Source organism: Dermochelys coriacea, chromosome 2, assembly GCF_009764565.3.
Source record: "Dermochelys coriacea isolate rDerCor1 chromosome 2, rDerCor1.pri.v4, whole genome shotgun sequence".
NCBI lineage: Eukaryota > Metazoa > Chordata > Testudines > Dermochelyidae > Dermochelys > Dermochelys coriacea.
Window position 1 is genome coordinate 179,930,408 of NC_050069.1, and position 12,882 is coordinate 179,943,289.

General features: G+C 41.1%; 2 long non-coding RNA genes across 5 annotated transcripts in view; one reads left to right on the forward strand and one right to left on the reverse strand.

Annotated features, from left to right (window-relative positions):
* Nucleotides 1-12,882, forward strand: part of LOC119851696 — a 53,096-nt gene that overhangs the window by 4,544 nt on the left and 35,670 nt on the right. For 3 of the 4 annotated variants that reach the window (XR_006279210.1, XR_006279209.1, XR_005291338.2), the window contains 2 exons: nt 2,330-2,423; nt 4,479-4,649. This is a non-coding gene — a long non-coding RNA (uncharacterized LOC119851696). Of the gene's footprint in view, nt 1-2,329; nt 2,424-3,608; nt 3,835-4,478; nt 4,650-12,882 lie in introns of all 4 variants that reach the window. The other variant, XR_005291334.2, reaches the window with a different exon arrangement.
* On the reverse strand, nt 4,287-6,477 carry LOC122458897. Its single transcript, XR_006279208.1, has 2 exons — nt 6,142-6,477; nt 4,287-4,643 (listed from the first exon to the last, which is right to left on the reverse strand). It is a non-coding gene; the product is annotated as an uncharacterized LOC122458897 (long non-coding RNA).

The window sequence follows — 12,882 nt, forward strand, 5'->3', positions numbered from 1 at the left end:
AACTTGATTTAGGGCTCAATAATCAACTGTCAACCTCCAGAACGGGGCATTACAGATGCTGGCAGTTTCAATTAGGACTCCCTGTGCCTTTAAAGGGTCTATGATGCTGTGGATCCCTTCCTGGGCCTCTCGTGAGTATTTATATTGCCTTTGGGGCCTCGGGTCTGGACTCTCCACCATAACCTCTGCCTGTATCTTGCTATAGTCTAATTTATTTTTGGCAAACATATTAGGGTACTTGTCAGTAATTTCAGCAATGTCCAGTTCCCAAAGAGGTTTTTCTAAACTGGTTGGGACTTTCAGCGCACTCACCCTGTGTTAAAGAGGCACTATGACACCTCCTTCCCCATTCTGACTTTGGGCAAGCATTTGATTCGGGAAGTCTACTATGACATTTAATCTTTTTAAAATATCCATCCCCAGGATGCCATACCCATCTAGTTTTTGTATTCCGAGGGAGGCCTCCACCATCAATATCCCAACTATGCATTGAATGGGCTGCAAGAATGGCACCGTGCTTTCTTACCTGTTATAGCTTTCAAGCACTTTAAGCTCTTGGATTGGTAGTTGTTTACCCCTGAATTTAGCTAAGGGGGCAGCTTTTGTGCAACTGATTGACATAGTGGTCCCAGTATCCAGGAGCATTGTTTGTTGAATGCGTCCAAACTCCCCAGCTAGCCAGATGTCAGTGACTGGCCTCCCCCACCTATTGTTGTTAATGGTGGCCACACATGAAGGGAGAGGGAGAGCTTGGCATCCTCAAAATGAGCACTGCAGCACTCCCAATTTAGTGAGAGCTACCGCTTTGGCCGCTGGCTGGTTCCCTTCATACCTGGACAGCCTTCTGAATAATTCGTCTGTTGGCAGACGATCAATCTGGTCCCTGGTTTAATAATTGAACAGTCTTTTCCAGAGAACCAATCTGAAACCCCACAACTCATTAGCAGTATCCTGATTGTAATTTGAGTCCTGAGCTTTAACATCGTTGTTGTTACCATTCTTATCTTTAAAATCATTGCCCTTTTTATAATCAACACCCTGAACGGGAGAAACCTTTTTCTTGCAGCCTGAGCTGGGATAGGCTTCCTGTTGCAGTTCATATGCCTCCCTAGCTCAGCTTTCCAGCTCTTTTCCAGGCCGACAATTCGAGAGTTGGCAGGTCCCATGGTAGCTGGAAATAGACCCTGCATGAACATTTCCCTGAAATCAGGGGTGTCACAAGTGGCAATGCCGTTGATAATAAGTGACATACCCGTTAACCAATATATAGACGTTTCCATGCAAGGAACTTTTCAGGACGTTCAGAAGACTTTTGCTTTTCTGAATACGTTTTACACAACACATTTTCATAAGGGTGATACAGTTTTATCACAGTTAAGTATATTTCTACTACCTCATCAACACTAGCCATTTGGACTTCATTGGGTAAGGCCCCAAACTCATCATTGTTCACACACTCCTGAATTAATGTTATGGGGTGCTCCTTGCTTAGGCCAGCTGTACTACTTAGCTTAGCTAACCAATCCAGGGCACTTTCTTTATTTAATGGGCCCATTTGTTTGCCCTGGCCTGTTCCGGCCCTAAGGCTCAGATCTCATAACGCGGGTCTCTGGTGGCCTATTGAGCCTGTAGTGCACCGCAGTGGTAGTGATGGTGTAACAGGGATGAGAGATTTCAGAGTGGTAGCCATGTTAGTCTGTATCAGAAAAAGGAATGAGGAATACTTGTGGCATCTTAGAGACTAACAAATTTATTTGAGCATAAGCTTTCATGGGCTAAAACCCACTTCATCGGATGCATGCAGTGGAAAATACAGTAGGAAGATGTACATTTTTATATATATATATATATATATATATATACACAGAGAACATGAAAAAATGGGTGTTGCCATATCCACTATAATGAGAGTGGTCAGTTAAGGTGAGCTATTATCAGCAGGAGAAAAAAACCTTTTGTAGTGATAATCAGGATAGCCCATTTCCAACAGTTGACAAGAAGTGTGAGTAACAGTAGGGGGAAAAATAAGCATGGGTAAATAGTTTTACTTTATGTAATGACCCATCCACTCCCAGTCTTTATTCAAGCCTAAGTTAATGGTGTCCAGTTTGCAAATTAATTCAAATTCAGCAGTTTCTCGCTGGAGTCTGTTTTTGAAGTTTTTTTGTTGTAGTATTGCGACTTTTAGGTCGATAATCGAGTGACCAAACCGGACAGTCTCTACATAAAAGAATAAATGGACAAAAATCAGACATCAAGAATTATAACATTCAAAAACCAGTCGAACACTTCAGTCTCCCTCATCACAGAAATGTTGTTTCTTTCATAGCTTGTGTTCAGAGGGCCCTGGACCTCAAATCACCTGCCAACCAATTTTGGATCGAGGCGAGAGGAACACAGGATTGGATTGGATGCAGAACCAGGTAAGTTGATGACTCTGGATATGCAAGATACCAGACAGATAAGTTCAATTAGATAGTATATGCCCTCCTTGACAACGCTGGTCTCTTGGTCTGTCTCCATGCAAAGTAGCTGCATTCGACTGCCTCTCAGATGGACAGTGACAGCTAACAGTCATGGAATCCTTTTTAAAAGCACCAGGGTGCCAGAGTTCCACAGTGACTCCTGCTGGAACTGGATTTCATACGAGAGTCTGTCAGCTTTTTCCGACCTTAGTGCAAAGCGCGCGAAAATGTCCAGGAGGACATATCTTTACCCCAACGTTGAACAATTGTCAAAATTATTAATACAAACAGTACTAAAACATAGAGCACACAACACATCATAGAGCACACAACACATGTTTTCATCCACCAATGGGTGCCGCTAGAGGGAATCTTCTCCCCTCCTCATATGCCTGTGGTTCTAACCCTTCTTCAGGGGCAGTTGGTGGAGTGTAACTGTCAGTGTACTCATGGGGTGCTGTACAGTTTTCAAACCTACCCCCTCCCAATTCACCAGACTGATAGCCCCGCAAAGGGTCTGTGTGTATTGCACCAATGACCCCTTGGTTTTTCTGCAGCTGATCTTTTAAATTTTGGATTTTCTGATTGCAGCTTACATGATTCCCAGTTCCTTCTTTTTCTTTCTTAACTTCCTTTACTAGTTCTCTCACTGCAGTCTGGGAATCTTCAAGCTTTTTAGATAGAACATAATTTTCCTTTTCTTTCTTTAATAAGCTACTTTTCAGTTCTTTTAACTGCTCCTCAAGCTGATTAAGCTGCAGTGTCTGATTGAGAACCTGTGCTAATGCTGTGTTATGTTTTGCTGTAATCTTCTCTATTTCAGCTTCCTTAGTAGTAAGGTGGCTTTGAGTTTTGGAAGCTGCTTCCTGACGGACTTTTAACTGTTTGCCTAATTCTTTTGCCACCATGACTAATCCATAAATCAATGCTCTTTTCTTTGCCTTTTTCTTGGGAGAGGGTTTGGAAACCATGAATCTTTCCCGGGTCTTACATAATTTGTCTAAGGCATCCTCCCCCAAAAATAGTCCCTTTGCCCGCAAAGGGTTTTCCCAAATAAATTTACACAATACTCGAGGGAGTTTTTATTTGTCTGCCTTGTCCAGCCTGTGATGATGAAGATCTTCTTTGCTATCTTACCCTTAGCAGTAGCTGGTGTCCTACAGTACCTGGAGTCTCCCTGTGCCCACTGGGCTGGCTTCCAGCTGGGGCTTTATCCACACCTTCTGGGCCCACCTGACAATTTAAGTGAGAAGGCCGGGATGCAGCCCACATTCACTGGACCTCAGTGGATCGGAACACTAAACGGTTCTTGCCCGAGTCTCACTGAGTGAGCCACGCCCACCAAGCTTCCACGATCGGAACTGACCAGGTCCGTGGATCCGAAAGCCAGACTCTACACTCATCGGGCCTTCAACCAGGGTGAAGCGGCGCATCTAAATGGTGCCCGCTACTCTAAGCTTGGTCTTTCCAGTTGAAGAGAAGACAGCTCAGTTGCTATCCTTTTCCTTTCCAAGGCCTAGGGACCTTTATGTTCAAACCAATCTGGGTAAATAATAAGGTATGAAGTGGGTAACTTAAAAGGGTTCCAAGGTAACTAAAGTGGCAGTTGGTATTGCAATTAATGTGGCAGCTAATAACAGGATTTTAAAGCTGGGTCCTGCTGCATCGGTCTCCAAATCTAGTGTCCTCTTAATGTTATAACAGCAGTTGAAAACTAATAAATCAGAGATTGGTGTTCATACCCAGACACAGTATCTATCACCTGTTAAAAATCCTCATTACCCACCCACTTTCCCAGGTGAGTGAAAACTGAACCCAGACTGAAGGTGCAAATCAAAATGATTTTATTTAGGGAAACAAACACAACTGGGAACAAAGGGGATAAACAGAGAGAGAGCAGTAAAATAGCTCAGTGGTTTTGAAGCAGTTGGGCTTGAAGCCCGGCTCAGCCCTGGCTCCTGTACGACCCTTAACAAGCTATGAGTATAATAAAGTCCGTTTTTATACTTGCAGGTTGATGTAAATAGCTCATGATTAGACAGCAGACAGCTGGTCTCGACCCAAGTTATTGCAGCAACCGTTAGGTTCCGGACCTTGTATTACTGAAGGTGGTGTCTAGCAGGAGGAACACAGAACCTGATCGAGCAGGTGGAACAGCTCAGAACACTCCTTGATGATCTGCAGGTGAGTATTGACGACAGATGTTGACTCTCAGAATGCGTGCATATAACTGGTTTACAGGCTGCCTCTGCGGCGGACAGCGTTCATGCTGGGCGCGATGGCCTTATATAGACTTTAGCGTGTGAAAATCCTAACGTGAGAGACCCTTCTGGCTTCTTCCCTTTCTTTTCCACCATTAGGGAAAAGGGGCATCAAAGTTCGATATAGAAGAGCTTTCATTACGGAGTCCAACAACTGTTTAGCCGTATTCAAAATGACAAAGCCAACAAAATGACTGTTGTGTACATAAACATCAGATAAACCATATATAAACAGTACATTAACATGACATAATACAGAAACTTACAGAACATTACAGAAACCTAAAATAAAGTCCTACAGTGGAACTCTGCCAGAGGATGTTGTGAAGGCCGAGACTATAACAGGGTTCAAAAAAAGAACTAGATAAATTCATCGAGGATAGGTCCATCAATGGCTATTAACTAGGATGGGCAGGGATGCTGTCCTTAGCCTCTGCTTGCCAGAAGCTGGGAATGGGCAACAGGGGATTGATCACTGGTATTGTTCATTCCCTCTGGGACACCTGGCATTGGCCACTATCAGAATACAGGATACTGGGCTAGATAGACCTTTGGTCTGACCCAGTATGGCCGTTCTTATGTTCTTAAGAACAACAGTTATGGTGTTACCCCATGATTTGGACCCCAGGCAATCAAATACTGGCTTGCCTATAACCATAAATTGATTGTCAATCTATTTTGTCCAAATGGGTAATAAGGTGGTGACCCGCCCTATAGGAATTGCCAGGGTGTTACTAGGGGGCTTATCTCCGATCTGCAGAGGACTCCCCAGAGCAGGCTGATCCTGCTAACTCTTGGAAGGACACAGATTGACATACAAGAAATAAGTTTTCGAAAACAAAGTATCATCTTTTTTTTAAAGGAAATAAGCAGTTACAGTATATTTAATAAAGCCAGAAAAGAGTACATTATATTCGAAAAAATAACATTTAAAATGGTATAATAAAAAATAAAAGACACAGATATCATAAGAACGGGTCAGACCAAAGTTCCATCTAGCCGAGTATCCTGTCTTCTGACAGTGGCCAATGCCAGGTGCCCCAGAGGGAATGAACAGAACAGGTAATCATCAAGCGAGCCATTCTCTGTCATTCATTCCCAGCTTCTGGCAAACAGAGGCTAGGAATCGTAGCATACATAGACCATATAGCAGTTATAATGTGATATTTAAGGCATATAGAGATCTCTCATACACCTGCATAGAGTTCTAATTCAGTGTTGTTATACAGTATCACATATTGCTTACAAAATAACAAGAAGAGCTTCTTTTCACTTGCACAAGAAGGCATTACAAGTTTATATATTAAAAAGGCATTACAATTTAACATTACCATTCTCTGAGCAGTGGCTAAATGATCACAGAATGGGGTGGGGTGGATCACATCAGAAGCAGACAGCTTTATTTACAGGCATACCCAGTCATTCTTTCAAAATAGATATAAAATCACACTTCTTCTACAATCCTTCTGGATCGTCTCAGTCCTTCTGTCTATTGCCTGCAATCTTCTTCTCCGGCTGCTGCTACTGCTTTTTTCTGTTCTTTGGTCTTTTCCTTTCACTGTTTTCTCTGATCTTCTGCTGTTCCTTCTCTGATCTTGTCCACCCACACCCGCCTGTCAGCATCTCCTTATATTCTGTTTCTGCCCTTCTCTGATTGGTTGATCTTTTAAGCTCAGTAATTAGCCTGCGCGGGTGGCAACTGTTCAACCAATCAACTCTGCCTGTCATTTGAATGTCTCCTCCTCCTAACCCCTCCCTTCAGTTGTTTTGGAGTGAGTTGAATCATTCCTGTTTGAACTTTATTTCACCCCTGTTTCTGATCTGCTGTTGGTCAATTTAGTATGTGTCCTCCATCTTTGATGTTTTCTAATGTAAAATCAGTGTGGCTGCCATTTTGGATTTTTAGCTATGCACTAGTATTAATTATAACTTATCTAAAGCCTCAAATCTAAAACTAACTACTGTTTTATGCAAGCCAAAACATCATGATACTGTCACCACCATTGTTTTGCTACTTAGGGGAGATAAGTTTTTAACGATGTATCTTTCCCTCTCTGCCATTGTCTGTCAGCATATCTCTGTCCAGGGTGCTGTGAGAGTTTTTCAGAGCAGCTGAAAAGCAAAATTCTTCTTGTTGCGTTGTAAACTTGTTTATCAATCCAGCACTTCATAATTTGGTGAGTCCCATGGCTCTGTGGTCTTGTCCAGTGTTGGCTCAAGGCTCTCATATTCTCTGAACAGACATGTCTTCGTACTGGCACAATTCCTCATTACTGTTGATTCCCACCTGGGTCACACTTGTGTGCCCAAGTAGTTTTGTTTAATGCTTATGGATAGTATATACTTTAGCTGTCTGAATTTTTGTTTAGTCCAGCACACCAAAACAATAAGCATAATTGCCATCAAAACTTGGAATGCTAAGATTATCACAATAGGATGTAAAATCATATTAAGAAATCCTGTTGCTATGGGAGACCATCCCCAAAAGCACTTCTCACCAGTTATTTTCAATGCTATTTTTTATATGCTCAACTACTTGTTTAATTTTCTTTGTAGAGTGGTGAACAGTAATCGTAACCCTTTGTGCATTCTTCTCAGCTTTTTGTAATTGTTTTTCCAATTCAGGATGATCTATTTTTTGAAGGAGAAATTAGTTAAGGACATTGAAGTCAATGGTAAATGGGACAAAATACAACATGGTTTTACAAAAGGTAGATCGTGCCAAACCAACCTAATCTCCTTTTTTGAAAAGGTAACAGATTTTTTTAGATAAAGGAAATGCAGTGGATCTAATTTACCTAGATTTCAGTAAGGCATTTGATACCGTGCCACATGGGGAATTATTAGTTAAATTGGAGAAGATGGGGATCAATATGAACATCAAAAGGTGGATAAGGAATTGGTTAAAGGGGAGACTGCAACGGGTCCTACTGAAAGGCGAACTGCCAGGTTGGAGGGAGGTTACCAGTGGAGTTCCTCAGGGATCGGTTTTGGGACCAATCTTATTTAATCTTTTTATTACTGACCTTGGCACAAAAAGTGGGAGTGTGCTAATAAAGTTTGCAGATGATACAAAGCTGGGAGGTATTGCCAATTCGGAGAAGGATCGGGATATTATACAGGAGGATCTGGATTACCTTGTAAACTGGAGTAATAGTAATAGGATGAAATTTAATAGTGAGAAGTGTAAGGTTATGCATTTAGGGATTAATAACAAGAATTTTAGTTATAAATTGGGGACGCATCAATTAGAAGTAATGGAAGAGGAGAAGGACCTTGGAATATTGGTTGATCATAGGATGACTATGAGCTGCCAATGTGATATGGCTGTGAAAAAAGCGAATGCGGTTTTGGGATGCATCAGGAGAGGCATTTCCAGTAGGGATAAGGAGGTTTTAGTACCGTTATACAAGGCACTGGTGAGACCTGACCTAGAATACTGTGTGCAGTTCTGGTTTCCCATGTTTAAAAAGGATGAATTCAAGCTGGAGCAGGTACAGAGAAGGGCTACTAGGATGATACGAGGAATGGAAAACTTGTCTTATGAAAGGAGACTTAAGGAGCTTGGCTTGTTTAGCCTAACTAAAAGAAGGTTGAGGGGAGATATGATTGCTCTCTATAAATATATCAGAGGGATAAATACAGGAGAGGGAGAGGAATTATTTCAGCTCAGCACCAATGTGGACACAAGAACAAATGGGTATAAACTGGCCACCAGGAAGTTTAGACTTGAAATCAGATGAAGGTTTTTAACCGTCAGAGGAGTGAAGTTTTGGAATAGCCTTCCAAGGGAAGCAGTGGGGGCAAAAGATCTATCTGGTTTTAAGATTCAACTCGATAAGTTTATGGAGGAGATGTTGTGATGGGATAATGGGATTTTGGTAAATAATTGATCTTTAAATATTCAGGGTAAATAGGCCAAATCCCCTGAGATGGGATATTAGATGGATGGGATCTGAGTTACTCAGGAAAGAATTTTCTGTAGTATCTGGCTGGTGAATCTTGCCCATATGCTCAGGGTTTAGCTGATTGCCATATTTGGGGTCGGGAAGGAATTTTCCTCCAGGGCAGATTGGAGAGGCCCTGGAGGTTTTTCGCCTTCCTCTGTAGCATGGGGCATGGTTGACTTGAGGGAGGCTTCTCTGCTCCTTGAAGTCTTTAAACCATGATTTAAGGACTTCAATAGCTCAGACATGGGTGAGGTTTTTCATAGGAGTGGGTGGGTGAGATTCTGTGGCCTGCACTGTGCAGGAGGTCAGACTAGATGATCAGAATGGTCCCTTCTGACCTTAGTATCTATGAATCTATGAATCAATTAATTTCTTAATTAAACTTATATCTAGTTGTAAAGGTATCGGGTTGATCCTTTTATATATCTGATATTGATCCTCAATTTTTCCACTCTCAATTTCAGGTAGTATGAAATTGAAATCACAACCAATCAGTGAAGTAATACTACAAAAACATTTGTTCTCAAAAGAATTATGAGTTATATTATACATGTGATTCACTTTAAATAATTGATACCAACTTCTAATACATACACATTCTTTTCTAATGTACACAACGACTGATCCATGAAATGGGAAAGGAGTTAACTGATAATATTTTCCCCTTTCCTTATTTAAATATGTCATGTGATTGGATTGCATCATTATTATAAATATATCCAATTCCACGTTCTTCCATACAAGCCTCAAGTTTCAGCGTTTTCCACGTATTGTTCTGTTTTATGGCCCATAATTTGTGTACTATTGATTGCGTTACACCGGTGTTAACATTTAACCCTAGTACTATAATAGGATATATCCATTCAATGTAAGCTTTAGACATCATAATTATTTGATTTAGTTGAGGATTGTATGTGAAATTTTCCATATTCCACGAGGAATATAACTTTTGCTCAGCTTTGATGGCATGCTTCCATATTATACTTCTTATTTTTAAGGGTAAGATTCCACTCATTCCATCTCGTATAATGTCTTTTACTACATCACTGGTCCAAGTCTGTGTTTGTATGCATGCTAATGCCAGAGATACATTGCTTTGTAGCATCTCTACTGTATTTAATATGGCTATCTTTTTTTAAGCACAAGATCACTTTTTGAATTTAAGTGCAACCCACGATCTACCTCAAAGAAAATGTAGAAATAAATGTGTTATATAAAGCTGAGATGAAGTGCTTAATATACATAATTATATATTTTCCCTACTTACCGAGTTTCAGCATGACACTTGTGACTGCATATTATCTGCCAGTGTCTTGAAATTCGGGTTGCAATTTGAAATAGCTAGTCTGATGCAGTTCTGCAGCTGAACATCTGTGAGGCGGCTGTGACACTTGGACTTGATTATTTCCATTTGTGAGAACACCATCTCACACAGATAGGTGGAACCAAAGTAAGCTTTCACTTTTAAAGCAAGGACAATAGAAGGGTCACTTTTCTTAGTTTACAAGTCCCCAAAAATCACTGTCCCTTGATCTGGCTTTCAGCTCAGTGTCACTTTACATGGTAATTATCTCCATATCAATTCCACTGCTTTGTAAATCGAACACCTGATGGAATGCCGCAGCCAACCCGCCAATGTCTGCTGGAAGGAACGGATTTGAGATACATATGACGATTGGCTCCATCACTTATAAGTCTTGAAATCGCCTGTTGAATTCGTCTGCTAATTAGGTCAGCTGTGCACAGAACTTTCCTGGGTGGAACAAATTTTCTTTGTCTTCAATTTTTTCTAGTATTTTCTCCAGACTCGAGAAGTGCTGCAGCATTTTATCCTTTAACTGGGAAGACCACAGAACCGGTTTCAATTTGAGTGCATTCACCACACTGATTATATGTGATAAGTCTCTGTCCTTTCCTTGCAGTTCGCAGTCCAGCTCGTTCAATTTGGACGTTATGTCAATAAGGAACCATGCATTCTCTAGCAGCCATGCATTCTCTGACACCTCATTGCACAATTTGTTCCTTGATTTTAGAAAAGTGATGATTTTGGGCATTAGATCCTAAAATATTTGCAGGACTTTCCCCCTGCTTAACCACCTCACATCTGCTTGGAGGAGGAGCTCACCGTAAGCAGAATCCATTTAGTTAAGTAAGGATTTAAACTAGGGGTGCTGGAGGGCTCTTGCTCGAATTGATTCTGACAACGATTTTCATTACATGTGAGAAGTCCATAACTTTACTCACTTGCTGGTAGATTATACAGTGGTAATTCACAAATGAAGAAAAATCTGGGTAATTTCTGCAAAATGCAACAAAGTCTGCATGTGTGCCAAGCACGGTGGGTGCACCATTCGTTGTAATCGAAACAATTTCAAGAAGTTTGCCACCAAAACAAGCATGATTAATAGGATCTTGAGTGCTATTCATGTGTCTAGGAAGTTGTCATGAAGTTCATTGTTGTAAATAAATTATAAAACTTCTTGAGGAGCACTACAGTTTGTTGGAAGTAGATTTTGGCGATAACCACGTTCTTTGCAGAGGTGGATGCTGTTATCGCAGAGCGCTATTCATATGTCAATGCACAATGAAGGTGCTGACAGTGCTGCAAAGTTTCTTTCTCAGGGAGTTGTGTCATGTTATAGAAAAAATCCCAAAGGTTCACATATTGATTAATTTGCTCAAACCATTCCATGAACATTTTCACCATGTTTATAAGCCTGTTGAAAAATTCTATTTTGAATTGGACGTCTGGATTGTTAACTGTTTCATCTTCAAATTCATAGCTGAATTAATGCTTTTTTACGACAAACACGTGAGGCTGGTTTAAACGCTAGATCAAAACCAAGATTTTCAGCTATTTCCTTAGCTGTTGTCAGAGATCCTTCTTACCCGACTTCCCTCTAGTTTACAATATAGTTACGACAGGCATTTATCAAGTATGTTGCTGCAACAGTGTCCAAGTTTTTCTTGCTTTGCGTGCTTTTTCTCACCACATTGACTTGGGAAAGGATATTGTACTGTTATCCCAAGGGTTTCTCTGTTCTTGCGTGGTCTCAAGAATACATAGAGGACACAGCACATCCATCTGATAAGTGATTGACACAAGGAGTATATCTAAAACAAATAATACTTTATTAACATAGTAATCCCTGTCAATAGGCTAACAGCAGCTTGAACCACAATAACATACAGTTAGAAGGGATGCTAAGTGGCAGCATCTCTCTCAGGTCTCTGTCTCTCTTCTCCCTCTGCTTTCTGTATCACTCTCTTACTGACTGTCACAGACTCTGACACTCGCTGCATACTCTGACACACACACACACACACATACACACACACTCCCTCTCTCCCCTTGCTGTCTCCCTCTCTGACTGCTCTCTGCTTCTCCTCACATACACTGACTGACTGCATCTGACAGATTCTTATACCACACTTGTTTTTCTCACTTTTGCTTATATCTTTCTGTCAGAACCCTTGGTGTGCAAGCCAATATTGCAACATAGTATCTATGCACGCAGCCTTATGACTAACTGCCTCACCACTGCTTGTTGTTTTTCCTGCCAATTCTTGTTATTTGCTCCCCTACCTTCAGCTAATGGTGGAGTGGCACCACAGTGATGTGCTTGCCTAATATAAAATGGCGGTAAGGTAATAAAATGAAGTAACTCTTGTTCTCTGGCATCAGTACCACACCACAATGGAGACAAGAATCTTGAATTTGGTTAGTTGACATGCACTTCATGACAGATACCAGCGTCTGCTTGCTCCGATTGAGCCAATGCAATGAGGGCATTGTGGATTTTAGCTGTTTGGTATTGAACAGCTTTAATGCTGTCAATTCTGCACTCCCAGTGTGTTTTGCATACTGGCTCCACAGTGACATTGACATGATCTGTGAGAATTTTCCAACGAAGAACAGAGGCAGAACGTAGATTCTTTGCAGAAAGCCAAAGAGGGGACATGGACTCTGTTGAAGATGTAGCATCCCCCACCATAAGACTGAGCAAGTGGCAACCACATGGAACAAAAAATGCTCTTGGGTTTTAAGTAAGGATTCTTTCCTGTACACCTTTGTTTTTCCCCTTCATTTTTGCAATTTTGAAATAATCCTTGCCCTGGAAGTCTTGGATATTTGTGTCTCCTTCCTTCAGAGTAGTAAATATAGTATCAGTTAGTCCTTCCCCTGTGGACTTGTCCACTGTTTTA